The sequence below is a fragment of the Suncus etruscus genome, chromosome 3 (genome assembly GCF_024139225.1).
Source record: "Suncus etruscus isolate mSunEtr1 chromosome 3, mSunEtr1.pri.cur, whole genome shotgun sequence".
NCBI lineage: Eukaryota > Metazoa > Chordata > Mammalia > Eulipotyphla > Soricidae > Suncus > Suncus etruscus.
The window spans coordinates 69,778,108-69,800,252 of NC_064850.1; the positions used below are offsets into that span (position 1 = coordinate 69,778,108).

General features: G+C 39.1%; 1 non-coding gene across 1 annotated transcript; it reads left to right on the plus strand.

The window, feature by feature from the left end:
• Positions 1–19,343: 19,343 nt before the first annotated feature.
• LOC126004801 (U6 spliceosomal RNA) lies at positions 19,344–19,450 on the plus strand. Its single transcript, XR_007494051.1, has one exon. It is a non-coding gene; the product is annotated as a U6 spliceosomal RNA (small nuclear RNA).
• Positions 19,451–22,145: the final 2,695 nt, after the last annotated feature.

The following is a 22,145-nucleotide window of genomic DNA, read 5'->3' on the forward strand; positions in this document are numbered from 1 at the left end:
AACAGCCAATATAATCTAATTTGCAGAATAATTTCAAACATGTGCAACTCACCTGAATAAAACAAAATGGCTTGAGGTGTATGAGGGAATGAAAATAAATATCAAATACCCTAGATACACACACACACACACACACACACACACACATGCACACACGCACGCACAATTGAACTTCAAACAAATAGTAGACAATGCAGTCCAAGTAAAACTCTTTTTTTTAAATGACAAATTTTATTCTGATTTAGCAAACAAGTGAAACTCTTAAGGCAGTAACCATCCCACCTTCCTTGCCATATAGAAATAATAATGGAAAGGACTCTTGGGACCACTGGACAAACATCAGTCTACAATTCCTGAGTGCTCAATTAGACACAGCCTTTGGCCAAATGGAAACTCAATAACCTCTTTAAATGATGCAGCCAGGTACATTTTCTCCTAATGGACAGCAAGCTGAAAATTAAAGGGAAAAAGAAGAACACAGTATTTCAACAAATGGGACCTAGAGCCTTTTCTACCTGCTGCTTTCTCTCTGGGAAGGCTTTTCTATGCTTTGCTTTTAGTACAAGAAGCTTGTATGACCAGTTTAGCTGGAAGCTGGCTACCACCCTGCCGGCAGTCCTCATTAATGGCTCTGACCTGTTGAAAAGCTGAAAATAGAACCTTGAGTCATTTTTTTTTTTTTTTTGCAGTTCAAACTCCTATAATTCTCTGTCTTTCTCTGTACTAGCAGCATCCTAGTGGCACCATCATTTTCAACTCTTGTCCCTCTTTGCCATTTTGACACCCCCAACCAACACACTACTTTTCTTCAGGAAAAGGCTTTTTATGTAAAAGATAAAGTGGCCTTTTTATTTACTTTTCTCCCAGTGTGACTAAGGATGCTTTCTTGATGATTTTTTTTTTCTTGATGACTTCCATACCTGTTTAAAATTACCCCCCCCCCAATAAAGAAAAAAAAAATACAGCAGGAAATAATGGAGCATTTCCTTGGTTACCTACTAGCCTTAGCAGTGAAAGTCCATATGTTAACACAAAACTGGGTTTTTCTGTATTGGTGGATTGAGAATAATATGAAAGATTTTCATGCAAAATTTGAAAGGTTAAGAAGTTAAGGTTAAGAGTTTACTGGACAGGGGCCAGAGCGATAGAACAGCAGGAGGGCATTTACCTTGCATGTGGCTGATCCAGGACAGACCTTGGTTTGATCCTCGGTGTCCCATGTGGTCCCCAAGCAAAAGAGATTTCTGAGCACAGAGCTAGAAGTAATCCCTGAGCAGCACAGGGTATAGCCAAAAAAAAAAAAAAAAAAAAAAAAGAGTTTATCGGACAGTTTAAGTAGAAGAGTTTGGGTCCCTTCTCAAATGCCTAGGCCCCTCCTTTACCCATGTATGATGCCACTTATCCTGTCCCTGGCACTGGCCCCACTCACGTATGACTGTTCTCAACTCCTGCAGTCTACTCTCCTCTAGTGTATAATGGCCAGTTCCATATCTGCCATATGCTGGACCTGTTGCTGAGCCTCTCTCAACTGTACCGCAAAAGATCCTGTCATTCTTCCTCAGCTTTTTTTGTCTCTAGCCTATGGCGTAAGTGGGTGCCCTGGTGTAAGCCCTGGTGTAAGTGGATGTGACTTCTGAGCTCAGTATCTGTGTCTATCTGTGCATCAGAGCCCTGCCTGAATCTAAACTTTCCTGGGCATCTGAGCCTATATTCTGTCCCTATCTGGGCCTATGATGATTACCTGTATTCTGCCATCTGCCTGGGCCCCACATGATCCTAACGTCATCCTATTATGTATTTTAATTGGCTACCAGTCCAATGAGCTACTTACTCCATGGAGGAGATTTAAAGTGACTAAATTTGGGGCCGGGAAGGTGGTGCTAGAGGTAAGGTGTCTGCCTTGCAAGCTCTAGCGTAGGACGAACCGCAGTTCGATCCCCCAGCGTCCCATATAGTCCCCCAAGCCAGGGGCGATTTCTGAGCGCATAGCCAGGAGTAACCCCTGAGCGTCAAACGGGTGTAGCCTCCCAAAAAAGAAAACAAAAACAAAAAAAAAAAAATAAAGTGACTAAATTTACCTAGTGTTCTGCGCTTCCACTCAAGCTGTATCATACAGAAATCCATTTCACAATTTCTATTCAATTTTATACACATTTAAAATATTTACTTGTATATTGTGTATTTTCTTTTTGTATCTCAATTGCGCATAATAATCACCTTAGAGTCTAATTTCCCTCAATTGCTATACTTACATAACATGCCTTTTTAAAAAAATAAGTACCCAATATTGTTCAACTAATCAGTTATCTTTAATATTTTTCTCCTCTGTTGCAGCCAATCCTCTTCAACAGTTCAACTGTAGGGCATAGACAAGTAAAACTTTTCTATGCTTGTTAGTAAGATTATCTGCATAACAGTGGGTACTAAACAAGTCATTATAAAATCCAATTCCACTAGCCTTTCCAAGTGGTAAAACAGATTCAAACACCTTCTCTATCACATTATTAGAATAGAATTGCTTCAGTCCCTCAAGCCACCCTTACAGATCTTATAATAGAAAGTAACTCCAATGAGGTTGAGCATATCTTATCAGTCCCTCAAAGATAAGATTTCTTGGAGATCTTATTTAAAATACAGATTGCCAGATCTTATCCCCCACAAATTCTAATACAGTAAGTCTCAGTATGCCTTAGTGAAGTTCATGAATCTAGATTTTTCAACAATTTTCTGTCCCCAGTGCCAGGTAATGCTTCTTGGAACTCACTTTAGGAAAGCATTGCTTAGTAGATTTTGGGGTAGGGAGGTATTGAGTCATACCTACCAGTGCCCAGGTATTACTCCTAACTCAGTGCTCAGTTGGCATTTTTGGAAATGTTCAGAAAACCACAGCTGGTGTTGTGTGTGGGTCAACCCAATGTTGCGCACATACAAGACAAGCACTTTTACTGCAATCTTTTTTTTTTTTTTTTTGGTTTTTGGGCCACATCCAGTGATGCTCAGAGGTTACTCCTGTCTTGGGGTACCATATGGAATGCCAGGGTATCAAACCGTGGTCTGTCCTAGGTCAACGCATGCAAGGCAAATGCCCTACCGCTTGTGCCACTGCTCTGGCTCCTACTTCTATCTTTTGATCAAGGCTGTGATCATTCATTTATTTAACTTTATTCAATATGCTATGTATAAGACATTATAAATGAAATTACTTTACATTGGCTATTCTCAAGAAACACTCTAAGAATTAGAGAGATAGCTCAACTAGCATATCTTTTCATGCAGAATCCCTCTCTTCAATCCTATTACCACATAGTCACCCAAACTGTGAAAGGAGAGTTCCTTAGTACTGCACCAGGAGTAGCCACAAAAACTGCTAGTTATAGTCCCATTGTAACCCCCACGAAAGAAAGAAAGAAAGAAAGAAAGAAAGAAAGAAAGAAAGAAAGAAAGAAAGAAAGAAAGAAAGAAAGAAAGAAAGAAAGAAAGAAAGAAAGAAAGAAAGAAAGAAAGAAAGAAAGAAAGAAAGAAAGAAAGAAAGAAGAAAGAAAGAAAGAAAGAAAGAAAGAAAGAAAGAAAGAAAGAAAGAAAGAAAGAAAGAAAGAAAGAAAGAAAGAAAGAAAGAAAGAAAGAAAAGAAAGAAAGGAAAAGAAAGGAAAGAAAGAAAGAAAGAAAGAAAGAAAGAAAGAAAAGAAAGAAAGAAAGAAAGAAGAAAGAAAGAAAGAGAAAGAAAGAAAGAAAGAGAAAGAAAGAAAGAAAGAAAGAAAGAAAGAAAGAAGAAAGAAAGAAAGAAAGAAAGAAAGAAAGAAAGAAAGAAAGAAAGAAAGAAAGAAAGAAAGAAAGAAAGAAAGAAAGAAAGAAAGAAAGAAAGAAAGAAAGAAAGAAAGAAAGAAAGAAAGAAAGAAAGAAAGAAAGAAAGAAAGAAGAAAGAGAAAGAAAAGAAAGAAAGAAAGAAAGAAAGAAAGAAAGAAAGAAAGAAAGAAAGAAAGAAAGAAAAGAAAGAAAGAAAGAAAGAAAGAAAGAAAGAAAGAAAGAAAGAAAGAAAGATGAAAGAAGAAAGAAAGAAGAAAGAAAAGAAAGAAAGAAAAGAAGAAAAGAAAGAAAGAAAGAAAGAAGAAAGAAGAAAGAAAGAAAGAAAGAAAGAAAGAAAGAAAGAAAGGAAGGAAGAAAGAAAGAAGGAAGGAAGGAAGGAAGGAAGGAAGGAAGAAAGAAAGAAGAAAGAAAGAAAGAAAGAAGGAAGGAAAGAAAGAAGAAGGAAAGGAAGGAAGGAAGGAAGGAAGGAAGGAAGGAAGGAAGGAAGGAAGGAAGGAAGGAAGGAAGGAAGGAAGGAAGGAAGGAAGAAAGGAAGGAAGAAAGGAAGAAAGGGAGGAAGGGAGGAAGGGAGGAAGGAAGGAAGGAGGAAGGAAGGAAGGAAGAAGGAAGGAAGGAAGGAAGGAAGGAAGGAAGGAAGGAAGGAAGGAAGGAAGGAAGGAAGGAAGGAAGGAAGGAAGGAAGGAAGGGAGGGAGGGAGGGAGGGAGGGAGGAAGGAAAAAGAGGAAAATAGAAAGTAAACCAGGAGAAATGAGATGTGGACTTAAATGAACAACAAACGAAAACAAAAGGTCTATTTGGGTAGAGAAAGGGGTAATTGAGGCAGAAAGGTAACCTCTGAACTAAACCTGAAAGTAGATTGTTCATTCCATGGAGAGAAAAAAAGAGGAGAAATCCTAAAACAGCAAATATGTGCCAAGGGGTGTGAAGTGTGCAGTTTGCATAAAGGAAGAAGCTCCATACAATTAGAAGAAATGCTTAATTGACTTAGGAAAGGAAATAGAAGAGCAGCAAAGGAATTTAAAGAAGAGACTTTGACTGCCAAGCAAGGAATAATTCACAGAAGAGTTTGAGACAGCTAGCAAAGGAGTGAACTGTGAATAGGCTAGTAAGCAGCCCCAAGACATCTCTAGCAAGTAATAACATGCTAGAAAACCCGCTGAACTCATCTTTATGGGAATCACCCTGTTAGTCCAGTCAGGAGCCTCAACGATTACATCATTCTCAGAGGGAAGCTCATCTCTCACCTCAGAGTAACATATATACCAGTGTTAGAAAAAGTTAATTCTTTCATCTCTATCACTACAGAGTCTACTAATTCTCCTGAGATGAATAATGAAGGGGAAAAAATACCACAATAAGAGCACTCCATAATCTCACTTTTTATTTTTAGCTACACCTGTAGGTGCTTAGGGGTTACTCAGTACTCAGTAATTAGCTCAGTACTCAGTGCTTGGCAGTGCTCAGACATCATTGAGGAGGCCGATGATCAAACCCAGGTAGGCAGCATGCAAGCTATCGATCTGAACCCTGATCTCACTTTTTTCCTCTCTTAAACATTGTGGTTACAGAGTTCTTCATGATTGAGTTTCAGTCTTATAATGTACACCACCCTTCACCAGTGCACACTTTTAACCAACAGTATCCCCAATTTCCCTCCCCCCTATCCCTGCCTCTGAAGCAAGAATTTATCCTTCCCCTGCTTTTTTTTTTCCTTTTAGACACTGTGATTTGCACTATAGTTAACGAAGGGAAATAGTGCCTATCACTTTATACTTGTTCAGCAACCAGTTCTTTCTTGATCAGTGTGAACAGATTAAATAATCGTTATCTGAGTGGTCCCCTCTGTACCCTAACTGTACTGCTCCACTACATGTGGCAAGCTTCCATCCATGGACTGGCCTTTTAGACACAAATTTTATTGTCTCTGGATGTTATTACCATATTATCTTCTTTTTTCATGTATTCTACAGATAAGTGAGGTTATTCTATGTCTATCCCTCTCCCTCTGACTCATTTTATTCAGCATAATACTCTTCATATCCATCCATGTATAAGCAAATGCCATGCTAAAGAAATTAGGACATCTACACAATGGAATACTATGCAGCTATTAGGAAAAATGAAGCTGATCTCACTTATTTTTATCTTTTTTTTCTTCTTTATTTGAACATCTTGATTACATAAATGATTGTGATTAGGTTTCAGTCATGTAAAGAACACCCCCTTCACCAGTGCAACATTCCCACCACCAATGTCCCAAATCTCACGCCATCCCACCCCACCCCCACCTGTACTCCAGACAGGCTTTCCAGTTCCCTCATTCATTCACATGATTATGGTAGTTCTCTGTGTAGTTATTTCTATAGCTGGACTCACCACTCTTTGTGGTGAGCTTCATGGAGTGAGCTGGTGTTCCAGCCCTCCTCTCATTGTCTCTGAGGATTGTTACAAAAATGAATTTTATTTTTCTTAAAACCCATATGTGAGTGAGACTATTCTGCGTCTCTTTCTCTCCCTCTGACTTATTTCACTCAGCATGATAGATTCCATGTACATCTATGTATATCTTTTTTTTTTTTATTTGGTTGTTGGGTCACACCCAGCAGCGCTCAAGGGTTACTCCTGGATCTACGCTCAGAAATCGCTCCTGGCAGGCTCAGGGGACCATATGGGATGCCAAAATTCAAACCAACGTCCTTCTGCATGCAAGCAAATACCCTACCTCTGTGCTATCTCTCCAGCCCTATTTTTATCTTTTTAATAGGACATATTAAGGGACTGGAATGAGAGTACAGTGAAAAGGCAGTTTGATTTGCACGTGGTTAGCCAGGGTTTAGTCTTTGGCATTCCATAGACTACCTGAAGCACTGCCAGGAATAATTCCTTACTGAAGAGCCAGGTGTGACCAAAATGCTTAAAAATAATAAATAAATAATAAAACTAAAATAGAACATAGTGGTATTCTTTTCCTTAAAAACAGAGATAGCTCAATAGCTGGAGTGAATACTCTTGTCATACTCTGCATGCAAAGCACCTGGGTTTGATTCCTGGCACTGCGTGGTTCCAGGAGCAACACCTCAACACCATTTCTTTTTTTTTTTTTAATAATATCTTTATTTAAACACCATGATTACAATTGGGTTTCAGTCATAAAAAGAGCACCCCCTTCACTAGTGCAACATTCCCATCACCAATGTCGGCACCATTTCTAGTTCTAGTAGGGATGGCTCAAAAATGAAACATATAAAAAAAAGACTTTCACCAGCAAAATTTTCTTACCCACTTTAATCAAGAGTTTTCTTAACCAAAAGCACATCTTCCATGAGCATACTGCATCAGTAAATTGAGCTATCACACTCTTTTCAATACAGTCAAATCAGAAGCACAGAACAGTTGCTGGAGCATACAGTGGTCCTCAAACTATGGCCCGCGGGCCACATATTGTATTTGTATCTGTTTTGTTTCTTCATTGCAAAATAAGATATATGCAGTGTGCATAAGTTTTGTTTTTACTATAGTCTGACCCTCCAATGGTCTGAGGGACAGTGAACTGGCCCCCTGTTTAAAAAGTTTGAGGACCCCTGCCCGGGACAGATGGTAGGACATTTGCCTTGCACACAGCCAACTCAGGTTTGATTCCTAACATCACATATGGTCCACCAAGCAATTGAAAAGTCATCCCTGGGGCCAGAGATATAGCACAGCGGTGTTTGCCCTGCAAGCAGCTGATGCAAGACCTAAGGTGATTGGTTCGAATCCCAGTGTCCCATATGCCGCCCCCCCACCCGTGCCTGCCAGGAGCTATTTCTGAGCAGATAGCCAGGAGCAACCCCTGAGCACAGCCAGGCGTGGCCCAAAAACCAAGGAAAAAAAAAAGTCATCCCTGAGCAGAGAGCCAAGAGGAAGCCCTGAGCACAGCTGGGTGTAACCAAAGAACAACCACAACCAAAAAAAAATCAAAGCAGCATCTACCAAAGAGAAATTAAATACACTAAAAACCAGGACTCAAGAGAAGGTAGATGGACATATAGATTACTTAGCTACTTTATGGGTCATTTCTCTATGAGATCTAATCAGAGGAGAAAATAGCACATACTTTTTCAGAGAAGGAATTTTTGTTTTGTTTGTTTTGTTTTGTTTTGTTTTGGGGGTCACACCTGACTGACAGTGCTCAGGGGTCACTCCTGGCTCTATGCTCAGAAATTGCTCCTGGTAGGCTCAGGGGACCATATGGGATGCCGGGATTCGAACCAATGACCTTCTGCAAGAAAGGCAAACGCCTTACCCCCATGCTATCTCTCCGGCCCCCAGACAAGGAATTTTATTTCGGCTTTGTGATTGTAGCACGAGTTTTAGCAAGTGCAGCAGGTCCACATGAGCTTTCTGTACATCTTAAACAATATAGAGTCATAGAAATTACAAGTACAGCACCAACAGCTCTACCAGCTTAAGACCTGCTATGGAGTATATGCCAGGGAATAAAAGAGATGTATTCACAAGCTGGGTTGGTTTCTTCTACTGGGACCTAATATTTTAAATCATACTTGTTTAGGGGATGCCAGGATGACCACTAACACATCCTCAAGTCAATTTTCTACACAGTTTCAACTACATGTAGTGTTGCCTTAGAATCTGTGAGGGATGAAATAGGATCAACAGTCACTCATGATTGGTATTCTACTTGTAAAGATGTATCCTCCCCCAACCCTCCACCACACCACACCTTCTAGCCTCAGTGAAACCTAATCCTGTTACTTGTCCTCTTTCCTCCTATTCACAAACTGACAAATTATCACACACACACACACACACACACACACACACACACACACACACACACCCCATTATGAGGTGATTCTGGGGAGGTTCCAATCCAGGTGCAATAGAAGGCAGAGCAAAACAAAATGTGAGAATCCGGTTAGTAAGAGTCACATTGTGTACCTGAAAGTTGCTGTGAGCATATAGCTTTAATATTCCTGCTGTACCACATAATTTTCAACAAATGCATCATCAAAAGGAAGTGTTAAATTACTTATTGTGGAAAGGAGATTAGAGAGAGAGAGAAAACAAAGCATCAGAATTTAAATTTACACATTGTTAATTATGCAATATATGTAAATAATATATGACTTACACATATGCCAATTAAATATTTTTAAAGTGAAAAGTTTCTTTTTAAAAAGAATTGTGGAGTGTGGAGTTTCCACACACATCAACAGTAGCTTCTGGGCCCGGAGAGATAGCACAGCGGTGTTTGCCTTGCAAGCAGCTGTTCCAGAACCAAAGGTGGTTGGTTCGAATCCCGGTGTCCCATATGGTCCCCCGTGCCTGCCAGGACCTATTTCTAAGCAGACAGCCAGGAGTAACCCCTGAGCACCGCTGGCTGTGGCTCAAAAAACAAAAAAAAAAAAAAACAGTAGCTTCTGTGAATACGCATAAACAGCTGATAATGCAACTGGCAGTACTAGGGGCAGTGATAAAAGATCTTTCAGAGGTCAGTTTGCAAGTTGATTCCTTCTGAAAAGAGCTAACACCTGCAGAGTGTTCCTTTTTATCCTGGGACATCAAAGACTGATGGTCCTATTCCATCCCTCACAGAGGAGGCTTACTCACAGAGAAATGTACATGCACAAACACGAGTGCACATGTGCACTCACAAACATAAATAGACAGTCTACTTTTGCAAACTGCCATTGGCTGGAATTTGACTATGCAAACAGGGTTACCCTACAAAAAAATATGTTGATTTCAAAGCATTCTGGGACACAAAGTGTTTCAGCTCTTTCAGTATGGTAGCCCTTCATTATGTGGAACTACTGTACTGTTAAATGGGGCTACATGGAATTGAGCACTGAGCTTTGCTCTAAGTATAATTATATTTAGACTCTTGAGATACTGAGTATGAAATAAAGAACAAATTTTCTCCTTAATAATTGTGATCAAATGTGGAAATAAGAATATGTTTGTTTTAAAATTTTTATTGTGGGTATACAAATTACTACTTAAGCTGGGGGCTTAACTAACACAGATCATTATCTGATGATCCTGGAGGTTAACAGGTCAAAATATCTTTTTGTTCTCTTTCATTATTTGTGAATAAAAAAGCCATGGATTTTTGCATAAATTAATTTTGTAGCCTGCTACTTTACTATATAAATTTATTGTTTCTAGAAACTATTTTGTTGAGTTTTTGTTGTTGTTGTTTTGTTTTTGGACCACACCTGATGATACCCAGAGGTTACTCCTGGATCTGCAATCAGAAATTCTGGCTTGGGGGACTATATGGGACCCCGGGGGATCAAACCGAGGTCAGCCTCGTGCAAGGCAAACGCCCTACTGCTGTGTCACCACTCCAACCCCTCTAAAAATGTTTTTTGTAGAATATTTAGGATTTTCTAGAGACAGTATCATGTCATCTGCAAACAAGAGCTTCACTTCTTCCTTTCCTATGTGAATGCCCGTGATGTCTTTTTCTTGCCTAATTGCTACAGCAAGTACTTCCAGTTTTATATTAAATAGAAGTGGTGAGAGAGAGCAAACTTGCCTTTTTGCCTAATCTTAGTGGAAAGGTTTTTAGTTTTTCCCATTGATCATAATGTTTGTAATAGGTTGTGACAAATAGCTGTAACAATATTGAGGAAAGTTCCTTCAATTTCCATTTTGTTGAGAGATTTTATTATGAATGGGTTCTGGACCTTGTCAAATGCTTTCTCAGCATCAATTATATGATGATATGAGTTTCTTTTTAAGAAAACTACAAGAAGAAGCAAAAAAAAGAAAAAAGAAAACTACAAAACACTGCTTCAAGAAATAAAAGAGGACACAGAAAATGGAGGTATATACCCTGCATATAGATTGGGGAGACTAAACATCATTAAAATGTCAATACTTTCTAAAGCATTATACAGATTTAATGCAATCCCTATAAAAAAAAAAGTCCTACGACATTTTCAAAGAAGTGGATCACAAGCTCCTGAAATAAACATGTCCAGAAATAACTGTCCACAAATAGCTAAAGATGTCCTTTGCAGAAAAAAGGAGGAATCACTTTCCACAACTTTAAACTGTACTGTAAAGTGGTAGACATTAAAACATCATGGTACTGGAATAAAGACAGATTTTCAGATCAATGAAATAAACTTAAATATCCAAAGATGGACCCACAGGTTTATGAACAATTAATTTTTTAATAAAGGAGCAAGAAATACAAAGTAGAACCAGGAAAGCCTCCTCAACAAGTGGTGCTGAAAAAACTGGTCAACTACATGCAAAAAAATGAACTCAGGCCTCCCTTAACACCATGCACAAAGGTCAAATCAAAATGGATTAAAGACCTTGATATTAAAGGATAGGGAGTGGAAGGAGGGCTGGAGGGAAATTGGGGACATCAGTCACAGGAAATGTGTAGTGGTGAAGGGTATGGTACACTATATGATTGAATATCAACGATTGAATTCAATCATGAATAACTTTGTAACTGTGTATCTCACTGTAATAAATTAAAGAATGTATTTCTTAAAAAAGAGAACTTGGAATCTTTGGTTAGTTGAACACTTGAACTTGGTCTGCCCTTTCTGCCATCATAGTGGGGCTAGAACATAGGTAGGCAAGTCTCCTTGAAACCAAAAGGAGAAACCAAAAGAAGAATCTATCTCATTTTATCTTTAAGGCTGTCATATAACCTCTACAAATTCATCTCTCAGTATCCAAAATTGTGATCACTCTTCCAAAGCATATTCCAGGTGAAGGTGATAAGAAAAATAAAGGGAAGTTATAGCAAACTCTCTTCCCTTCAAAATTATTTCCAAACATACAAACATAAACAATGGATGTAAATCACATGCTCCACAAATACAACTTTCTCTCTTGTTCTTTGTTGTGTATGTAAACATTTTAATGGGATTATTAAGTTACTGACCCTACCCTGATCGGTGATTGTGCCCTACCCTAGGGTGTGACCTGGCATTCTGCTCCCACCCTAGGGTGGTACCTGATTCTGCTCCCACCATTGGGTGGTACCTGATTCCACCATTGGGTGGTACCTGATCGGGGGCATAAAAGCAAGGGTCTGTGGAAGGCGAGAGGCTTGTTTCCTTCTTAGGCCTTTTGGCTTCGGCCTCTTCACAGAATAAAGAGCTGTTTTCTTTGGAAGCCTGACTGCCTGTTGACTTTCTTCCCACCGCATTCACCTCAGAACCGCTGACTGGGTTTGATTCCTGTTTTTATTTGTTTGTTTGTTTGTTTTGGTTTTTAGCTGGGATTTTCGAAGTGTGAAGGCCTCAATTCCATTGAGCATAATCTTTCCACCCTCAGCCCAACCTTTGGGAAAGGGCTGTAGCTGGAGATGCATGTCATCAAAGAAAGAGGACTTCCAGGGAGTCAGGTTGTTTGTCAAAAATGTTCATAACAATATCAACCAGCCTCTTAACCTTCAAACTTTGTCCCAAAGTTTAAGCAATGCTCTATCAAGGCACAATAATTACAGTTAAATGGTTATAATTACCTACTTAAAGTCCATTGTTTGAATTCATGATCATTCTTTGTATTGCACACTCCTATATGGATAAATGTTTGATGTCACAAATTCATAACTATGGTATCAAGTTGTTTGTTGCCATCCCCTGTGCTCTGCCATTTAATCTTCTCCCCTTACCTGAGAATCATTGGTAAAAGTTTATCTTTTACTGTCTCAATATATAAACATTTTTCATCACAACATGATTTCAACACTTTCCACTGAGAAATTTGACCTGAGTTCCTTCTCAGCTGAATCTGAATAGGTTGTGACTGGGACAGAAAGAACAATCTTTAACTTTCAGGATAACATAAAATATCAAACATTTACACATTTATCCCTGTTTACATTGGATACTCATTCTTAGAATCCACAATATTATGAAGATGCTAAGGTTACACATAGAGGAACCTTGGGGAGAGGAACCAAACTCTCAGCTGATGACCAACACCAACTTTTCAGCCATGTGAGTAAACAATCTTAGAAATTGATCCTCTGTCCGGAGAGATAGCACAGCGGCATTTGCCTTGCCAGCAGCCGATCCAGGACCAAAGGTGGTTGGTTCAAATCCCGGTGTCCCATATGGTCCCCTGTGCCTGCCAGGAGCTATTTCTGAGCAGACAGCCAGGAGTAACCCCTGAGCAAAGCCGGGTGTGACCCAAAAACCAAAAAAAAAAAAAAAAAAAAGAAATTGATCCTCTGTAATCTCTAAGCACAAAACCAGGAGTAATGCCTGAACACCATTGGGCATGGCATGGCCACTCCTACAAAAAAGAAAACATCCCCCAGCTCTAGTTGAGTCCAAACAGATGGTGCCACATAGAACTAGGTGAGCTTCTCAGCTTATATTTATACAAATTGCAGATATCAGAGAAAAATAAATAATTATTCTAAACACTAGCTTTTAAAGCTATTACATGATTTAAAGAAGGTCATGAATGAACGTGAGGGTCATCAAAAATTTGATAACAACATGGAGCCAGAGAGATATCACAGCAGTAGGGCATTTATTTGCCTTGCAAGCAGCGGATCCAGGAGGGAGGTGGTTTGAATCCTGACATCCCATATGGTCCCCTGTGCCTGCCAGGAACAATTTCTGAGCACAGAACCAGGAGTAGCCCCTGAGCACCGCTGGGTGTGACCCAAAAACCAAAAAAAAAAAAAAAAATTGATAACAACAAAAAAAGTTTTTTGGTTTTTTTTTTTTTTTTTGATTTTTGGGCCACACCCGGCGGTGCTCAGGGGTTACTCCTGGCTGTGTGCTCAGAAATTACTCCTGGGGGCCGGGCGGTGGCGCTGGAGGTAAGGTGCCTGCCTTGCCTGCGCTAGCCTAGGACGGACCTCGGTTCGATCCCCCGGCGTCCCATATGGTCCCCCAAGCCAGGAGCGACTTCTGAGCACATAGCCAGGAGTAACCCCTGAGCGTCACCGGGTGTGGCCCAAAAACAAAAAAAAAAACAAAAAACAAAAAACAAAAAAAAACAAAACAAAAAAAAAAGAAATAACTCCTGGCAGGCACGGGGGACCATATGGGACACCGGGATTCAAACCAACCACCTTTGGTCCTGGATCGGCTGCTTGCAAGGCAAACACCGCTGTGCTATCTCTCCGGGCCCTTGTTTTTGTTTTTTTTTTTTAACACAAGACCTAAATTAGTTCAAAATCATATACATAATAAATCTGATAGCACTCACCTGTATTACATTTATTGGGTAAGAAGAGGTTACACAGATGACTGGATAAAGAAACTATGGTCAATATACACAATAGAATCTTAGTCAGCAATTTAAAAAAAGATGAAATCATGCTATTTAAAGCTGTATGGAGGGATCTAGATTCTAGACTCTACAACTCTAGATTCTAGGGAGTATCATGTTGAGTGAATGAAGAGAGGGTCAGATACAGATGAGATATTTCTTACATATTGGATATAAAGAAATATAGGAGGGGCCAGAGAGATAGCATAGTGGTAGGGCATTTGCCTTGCATGCTGAAGGATGGTGGTTTGAATCCCAGCATCCCATATGCTCCCCTGAACCTGCCAGGGGTGATTTCTGAGAATAGATGCAGGAGTAGCCACTGAGAGCACTGCCAGTGTGACCAAAAAAAAAAAATATATATATATATATAGATAGATAGGAGAGGGGCCAGAGAGATAGAACAGCGGTGTTTGCCTTGCATGCAGCCGACCCAGGACCTAGGTGGTTAGTTCAAATTCCAGCATCCCATATGGTCCCCCGTGCCTGCCAGGAGATATTTTTGAGCAGATAGCCAGGAGTAACCCCTGAGCACCACTGGGTGTGGCCCAAAAACAAAAAAAGAAAGAAAAAAGAAAAAAAAAGAAATATAGAATAGAAATAATAAATTCCCAAAGACAACAGAGCATGAAAACTGGTTTACAGAACTGGGTTTCTGGAGAAAGGGACTGGAGGATTGTGAGGGGGAAGAACATGGAGATAGTGATGGAGATGCTGTAGGGTATGTTACTGGAACACCAAATGCATAAAACCCTATTCATAATTCTTGTAAGTCATAGTGCCTCAGATAAACAATAAAAATTAAATTTTAGAGGCTATATAAAATATTTAAACATAGATATTTTAAATTTAAAGGGCTGACCCTATGAAAAATAGTACGGAGAGTCCTAACTATATTTAGAATTAAACTGCCAGATGACTCGGTAATTCCACTTTTAGGTGTATACCCCTAGGACTTACATATTATCATTCAAAGGGATGTATGCTCACCATTATTTATTGCTGCACTTAGTGTAATAGCTAAGATGTAAAATCAACCTAGGTATTCAACCATCGATGAATGGATTATGAAGATATGGTATATACACACAATGGAATACTTTGCAGCTCTAAGAAACTATGAAATCATGCAATTTGCTGGAACTGGAAGATATTTTTTTTCATGGTGATTCAATAAAAATTTTATTTATAATAAAAAAGGCATTTCCAGTTTAATAGTAAATGACAAAAAAGTAATGGAGTAAAAAGAATATGCAATGACATATAATATTGAACAAACTCCCCAACTTTATTTTAATATAGTAACCTATTCATCTCCAGTCAAGTCTATTAAATAAAAATTACTTAAAGAAATCCACAACCAGAGATATCACATGTTAATTGTAACTGGAAGATATTATTGAGTGAAGTAGGCCAGGAGAAGAAAGACAAACACAGGATGATCTCATGTATCAGTGGTATATAGAATAATTTGTTAAATAAATGCAATGTATTAAGGGTGATGCCTTTACATCTCTCGGTAAATGTGGAGGGACCTTGACTGACAGTCTGGTAGTGAGCACTACAAGAATACAGCAATAGGGGCCAGAGTGATAGCACAGCAGAGAGCATTTTTCTTGCATGCAGCTGACCTGGATTTGATTTTAGTATCACATTTGGTCCCTGGAGTTTTTCAGGAGTAATTTCTTTTTCTTTCTTTTTTTTTCTTTTTAAATAAATTTTATTGAAACTAATGTGAATTATAAGTCTTTCACAGTTGTATTTCAGGTACATAGTGACAGTGAATTAGGGCCATTCCCACCACCAGTGTTGACTTTCCTCCACCATAGTTCCCAGCATACACTCCATACCTCCACCCTTGGCCCCCTGGACTACTGGTATAACAGCAGTTACACCAAACACTTTTGTGTACAGCTTGTTCTAATTTGGGTCTCTTGATTCTATTGTTGACTTTGGGTTTGGTATTTAAGTCTAACCATATTTTATTTCCACTCAGTGCTCCAGGAGTAATTTCTTTTTTTTTTTTCCCCAGGAGTAATTTCTAAGCATAGAGCCAAAAGTCGGTTCTGAGCACTTGCCGGGTGTGATCTAAAAACAACAAAGAGTTCAAGAGTACAATAATATTAAATTATTGTGAACTATAATAACTCGATAAAAATACATTTGGAAGAAATAATTAATGTTAAAGGTATTGATAAAAAAAAAACAGGATTTCCGGGGCCGGGCGGTGGCGCTCGAGGTAAGGTGCCTGCCTTACCTGCGCTAGCCTAGGAGACGGACCGCGGTTCGATCCCCCGGCGTCCCATATGGTCCCCCAAGCCAGGAGCGACTTCTGAGCGCATAGCCAGGAGTAACCCCTGAGCGTTACCGGGTGTGGCCCAAAAACCAAAAAAAAAAAAAAAAAAAAAAAAAACAGGATTTCCAAGCTCCAAAGCATGGACTCCAGAGATCATCTAATCTAGTTTTTGCCATCTATCTTGTATACATGTGAATATGTCAAAACCTTCCTGATTTTTCCAATCATAAAGTCTATAAAGAGACTCTCCATCCAGCTTTCTTCCTCTTGGCATCATAAGCTACATTACTAAAAGTAAAACCTTCTTATTTTTTATTTTCTGTAAAATCCAAATGTAGAATTGGGCACATAAAAGTTTGTCTCAAAGTTAACACTGCTAATTCTTTTTTGTTATTTTATTTAAATATCGTGATTTACAAAGTTGTTTATAATACAGTTGTTTCTGGAATTCAATATTTCAACACAAACTCCACCACCACTGTGGATTTCTTTCTACCACAATCCCAAACTTCAAATTACACTCTTAGCAAGTACAAAGTCATTTTATATTGCTTGTTAACTAATGAAATAAAAAAGAAATACTACAGTAAAAGAAAATTTGTGAAAATTGTTATATTTCACGATAAGGTCATTGAGTCACTGCCTTAGGGTATACTAAGCTGTTTGTTGCTGGTTGAGCCTCCTGTGTTGTTGTTTTTGTTTACTGAACTTATCTGACTTTGATGCTACTTTCCTAATTTCCCAGCTCCTACTGGGCTGTCAGTACTGAGAAATTTTGCAGTCTTGAGCTCCAGGAACCCCGGATCAGTAGAACTGGGTTGATGAGTTTACAGGAGGAGAGTGCCAGCCCCCACTCTGAGAAGATCCAGAGTTCTCAGCCTCCAGATCCATATACGTGGGATTTTCATCCGTTTCTCCACAGAGATCAATCATGAAACAGTGAAGTTGAATTTTCTGGCATAATAGCTGTGGGGTGTGGATGTGGCTACTGGGTTCTGCAGACAGCTGGGCGAGAACTCGGCCTGCACCCCACAAGGTTCCCCAGAGTTTTCTGCAGAAAGGCCAGTGTATCTGTGAAGTTTTTTGTTGTTATTGTTGTTTTTTGGTGTTGGGGGAGTTGGGTTTTTTGTTTTTTTGTTGGTTTTTTGGTTGGGTTTGTTGTTGTTGTTGTTGTTGTTGTTGTTTTTGGTTACACTCAGCAGCACTCAGGGGTTACTCCTGGTTCTACACTCAGGAATTGCTCCTGGTAGGCTCGGGGAACCATATGGGATGCCGGGACTGGAACCACCGTCCTTCCTCATGCAAGGCAAACGCCCTATCTCCATGCTATCTCTCCAGCCCCCCCCCCCCCCCGTACCTGTGAGTTTTAACAGATTGACTTGTATCTCTTTCTATAGTACTCTTGAATCTGTGAAGCTAGACCGATTAGTTTGCATGATGATGGCAGTGGATGTCAGCACTGCTGATTCTAATAGATGTCATTGTTTTTAAAAATCCACACATTTTACTTATATGTTACATACTATATTCATGACATTTTCAACTCAAGAAACTGAAAAATCTCGTTCTTCTCACACATCATCTTAACCCAATGAACAAATATAAAGATACAAATTTTTGAAAGTTTAATCTGTTTCATTAATTCATGTCTATCACCTCTTTTTTTTTTTTTGGGGGGGGGCCACACCCGGTAACGCTCAGGGGTTACTCCTGGCTATGTGCTCAGAAGTTGCTCCTGGCTTGGGGGACCATATGGGACACCGGGGGATCGAACCACGGTCCGTCCAAGGCTAGCGCAGGCAAGGCAGGCACCTTACCTTTAGCGCCACCGCCCGGCCCCGTCTATCACCTCTTAAGATTAAACATGAAATAAATATTTCTCTTTTAAGTAAGGAAAGTATATTTTTATCAGAAAACATGATGGAATCAGTTTTCAAATTTCCTATGCATTGAGTTGTTACTGTTTCTCAGGTGACACTCTTTCTTGTTGATATGAACTTATTGATTAACTGGTTCTTCTATTTGATGAGTCTTTTCTCTCTTCTTGTCTTCAACTGCTCTTTCTTTTGATTGTTTTTGTTTTGTTTTGTTTGAACAACATTTTTCTTTATTAAAGAATAAATGTCAATATTTAAAAAACACCAGGAAGGGTTCAATGATTAATTCTGAATTTATGTTCAGAGATAACTCCTAGTAGTACTCAAGTGCCAGAAATTTCTAGTGTCAGAAATCAAACCTAGGTTGGCTGCATGCAAGGCAAGCACACTACCTACTTCACTATAAATTAGATGATATCTGGTTATCTTCATCATTGCAAAATAAAATGTAAAAATCAAAGTGTTTTCACCTCTCATTAGCATTTTTTTCTAGTTTCATTTAATTACTGGCATATGATTTAGCTGTATTGAACTTGTCTCACACTTTTAAAAATATTTTTTATTGTGGGGCCGGAGCAGGGACACAAGTGGTAGAGCATCTGCCTTGCCCGAGCTAACTTAGGACGGATTACGGTGGTTTAATCCCCTGGAGTCTCCTATGGTACCCCAAGCTATTTCTGAGTGGATAGCAAGGAGTAACCCTTGAGCATCACCAAGTGTGGCCCCAAAACCAAAAGAATGTTTTTTATTGTGATTTAAGTGAATTATAAGTCTTTCACAGTAATATTTAAGGTACATAGTGACAATGAGTTAGAGCTATTCTCACCATCAATGTTGTCCTCCTTATATATATATATATATGAGCATGCATCTCATACCTCTCCCATTTGTCCCTTGAACTGTTAGTGTAAGAGGTACATACACAAAGTGTCCTTTGTGTATAGCTTGTTGTAGATTGGGTAATGATTCTGGCATCGCTGACTTTGGGTTTGGTGCTTAAGTCTGATCATTTTTTATTTCCACTCAATGTTCATACGACTGGTTGCTCCTAGTACCATCCTTTTTTTTTCCCTTCAATTTAAGAGAAAGAACAAGTGCTCGCTTCAGCAGCACAAATACTAAAATTGGAATGATATAGAGAAGATTAGCATGGCCCCAGCGCAAGGATGATATGCAAATTCGTAAAAAAAAAAAAAGGAGAACAATATCATTCAAGTTCTGTGGTTCTGTTGGAAAAAGAAAAAAAGAAGAAGAAGAAGAAACATCCAGATGTCAGAAAATATAGGTGCTCAAAGATTAAATGAGTTAGAGGAGGCAAGTGATTTGAGCAGATGCCTTGTTGAAGTTATGAGAGGGAACATCTGCTATCCTATTTGCTAAGATATTTAGTAATCAAGGAGAGGGTGTGAATGCACAAATGGAGTGACCCATGTTGAGATTCAGAGCATGAACACGGATGTCAGTGTTCTGTAGCTAATTAAATGAAGGTTACATTGTGCCTCTAATTTTAAAGAATGAAAGCAGAATTGTTCTCCATTAGAATCTCTCCCTTAAGAAGAGTGTGCCTTGGTTCTCATTCCTTCTCCAATATAATGATCAAAATAAGCTACAGTGGCCAAGACTCAGTGTATATATTATATAAACAAATTTCCAGGTTCTATTAATTCTAAAGAAGGTAATAATGTCACATTTCTTTATGATGCAAAAAATTTGTGTGTCTTACCTCCATTGCCCGAAGATACCAATTATTCTGCCTATTTTCCTTTTACCAGTATTTCTCAAATACCCCTGAAAAGATTTGTTGTATACTATAATGCCAGTATCATGGCTGACTATGGCCTCACTCCCTGGTAAAGCTCTGGATTTTTCTGGGTTCCCACCCAAAAAATACATCCTCCCCTGAATTTCTCTCAGTGAATGCAGTAACCATGCCATAATGTTCAAACAGGCCTTCGTGAAGATTGGAAGACTTAAAGAGGAATGATAACAAAATTAAATCCAAATAATATTAACAGCAGATGAGGTTCACCACAGTTGACAATCTCCTTCAGGCTTTTCTGATTGCCTGTTTTTCATAAGTATCAGACTTAATATTAACTTATCTCTTGCCTGGGAGGTGTCCCAGTCTATACGTTTTATTTATAGCCAAGTGCCTTAATTTCCACAAAAGTACAGGCAGGCAACTCACCACACATACCATATTCCTCCCATGTTCGCAGATCTTACTTCTTTGTCAGGATTACTAATAACGACCAACTATAATCACATAAGTAAAAACCCTGATTAAATTCTTCTCTTCTGGCCTTTAACTAGAAAGTTCTAAGAGAAAAAAAAAACTATTCTATTTTCTGGTTATAGGATGGCTCAAACTAGTAGATTAACTCATTTACTCACTATCAAATAGAAATCCCCATCCAGCTTTCTGCACTATACTTTCCTGTTCTACACATAGGCAACAAGTATAGAAATAGCAAAATTCTCACTAAGAAAAGTACAGATACACCAAAAGTAAACCAGAAATGTAGTAGGATATTAAAACAGTCTCTTCAGATAAATGCAACTACCATAGACTCACTCTTTTTTAGAACAAGCTGTGAACCAAGCCTTGAAAGAGCATGGCTACACCAACACAAACCTCAGGATAAGGTCATCTCAGGATAAGGTGGGCCAAGTCCCCACCCTGCCAAAGCCACCCACAATCACTGTTACTCCTATGACCACATGCCTCATCACTGACCCTCAACGATTCCCTATGGGGACGTCGATCTGATCACACTTCAGATATGCCTGTTGTTGGTTGATATCACCAGGCCTTTTTCTACAGCAAATGCAGGCACTCTTCCCTGAATCTTCTGGAAAAAAAATGGCAGCTGTAACAACACCCACAAACGCGGTTACTATGTTAGAACCTGTCTTTCTTCCAGGATGCCTGCAGCTGAGCATATACCCCTCAAGTTAGTAGTATCATAGCTTTGAATTTCTGGACAACTTCAGTTGTTTGATGCTGACTTCCTTAAAGAAACACCCCCAATTTAATGGACTGTACATATAACACCAAGAGCTTACTACACCTTTTGCCATTGCATTAATAACTTCATTGGTGATACAATAATTTTCGCAAATGAACATGCTACTGTACTTTTTTCTCTTCTCTTCCATTATATTTTTTCTTGCCATTTTTCCAATAATTTTCTTTCACTTATTTGAAAACAAATGTATTATGATAAACTATATTAACATGTGATACATTTTCTCTAAGTAAACAAAATTAAGAATTTAATTTTATAGGCAGGCTCTTTATTATGAATTACTGTCCAATCTCTTACTCTGCTTTACACTCCACATGAGTGAGATTATTCAGTATTTTTCCTTTTACGAACAGATTCACTTCACTCAATATGACATCCCTCAGTCTGATCCAAGTTGAGACAATCTGAAACATTTCATCTTTCCTTAAAACTGAGCATTATCCCTCTCATCTGTGTATATACCACTCTGATGTTGGGTAATTTGGGCTATTTCTAGATTTTGAACTACTAATAGCCCTGCAATGAACAGAGAAGTGCAAATATACTTTTAATTTAATGTTTTCCTATTCTTGGATTAAGCATCACGGAGTGAACTTTTTGGATAATGTGAACATTCTATTTTTACTTTTTTGTTTTGTTTTGTTTTTGTTTTTGGGCCACACCCGGCGGTGCTCAGGGGTCACTCCTGGCTGTCTGCTCAGAAATACCTCCTGGCAGGCACACCAGGATTCGAACCAACCACCTTTGGTCCTAGATCGGCTGCTTGCAAGGCAAACGCCGCTGTGCTATCTCTCCGGGCCCTATTTTTTTTGGGGGGGGGGGGGTTTTGAGCCACACCCGGCGGTGCTCAGGGGTTACTCAAGGCTG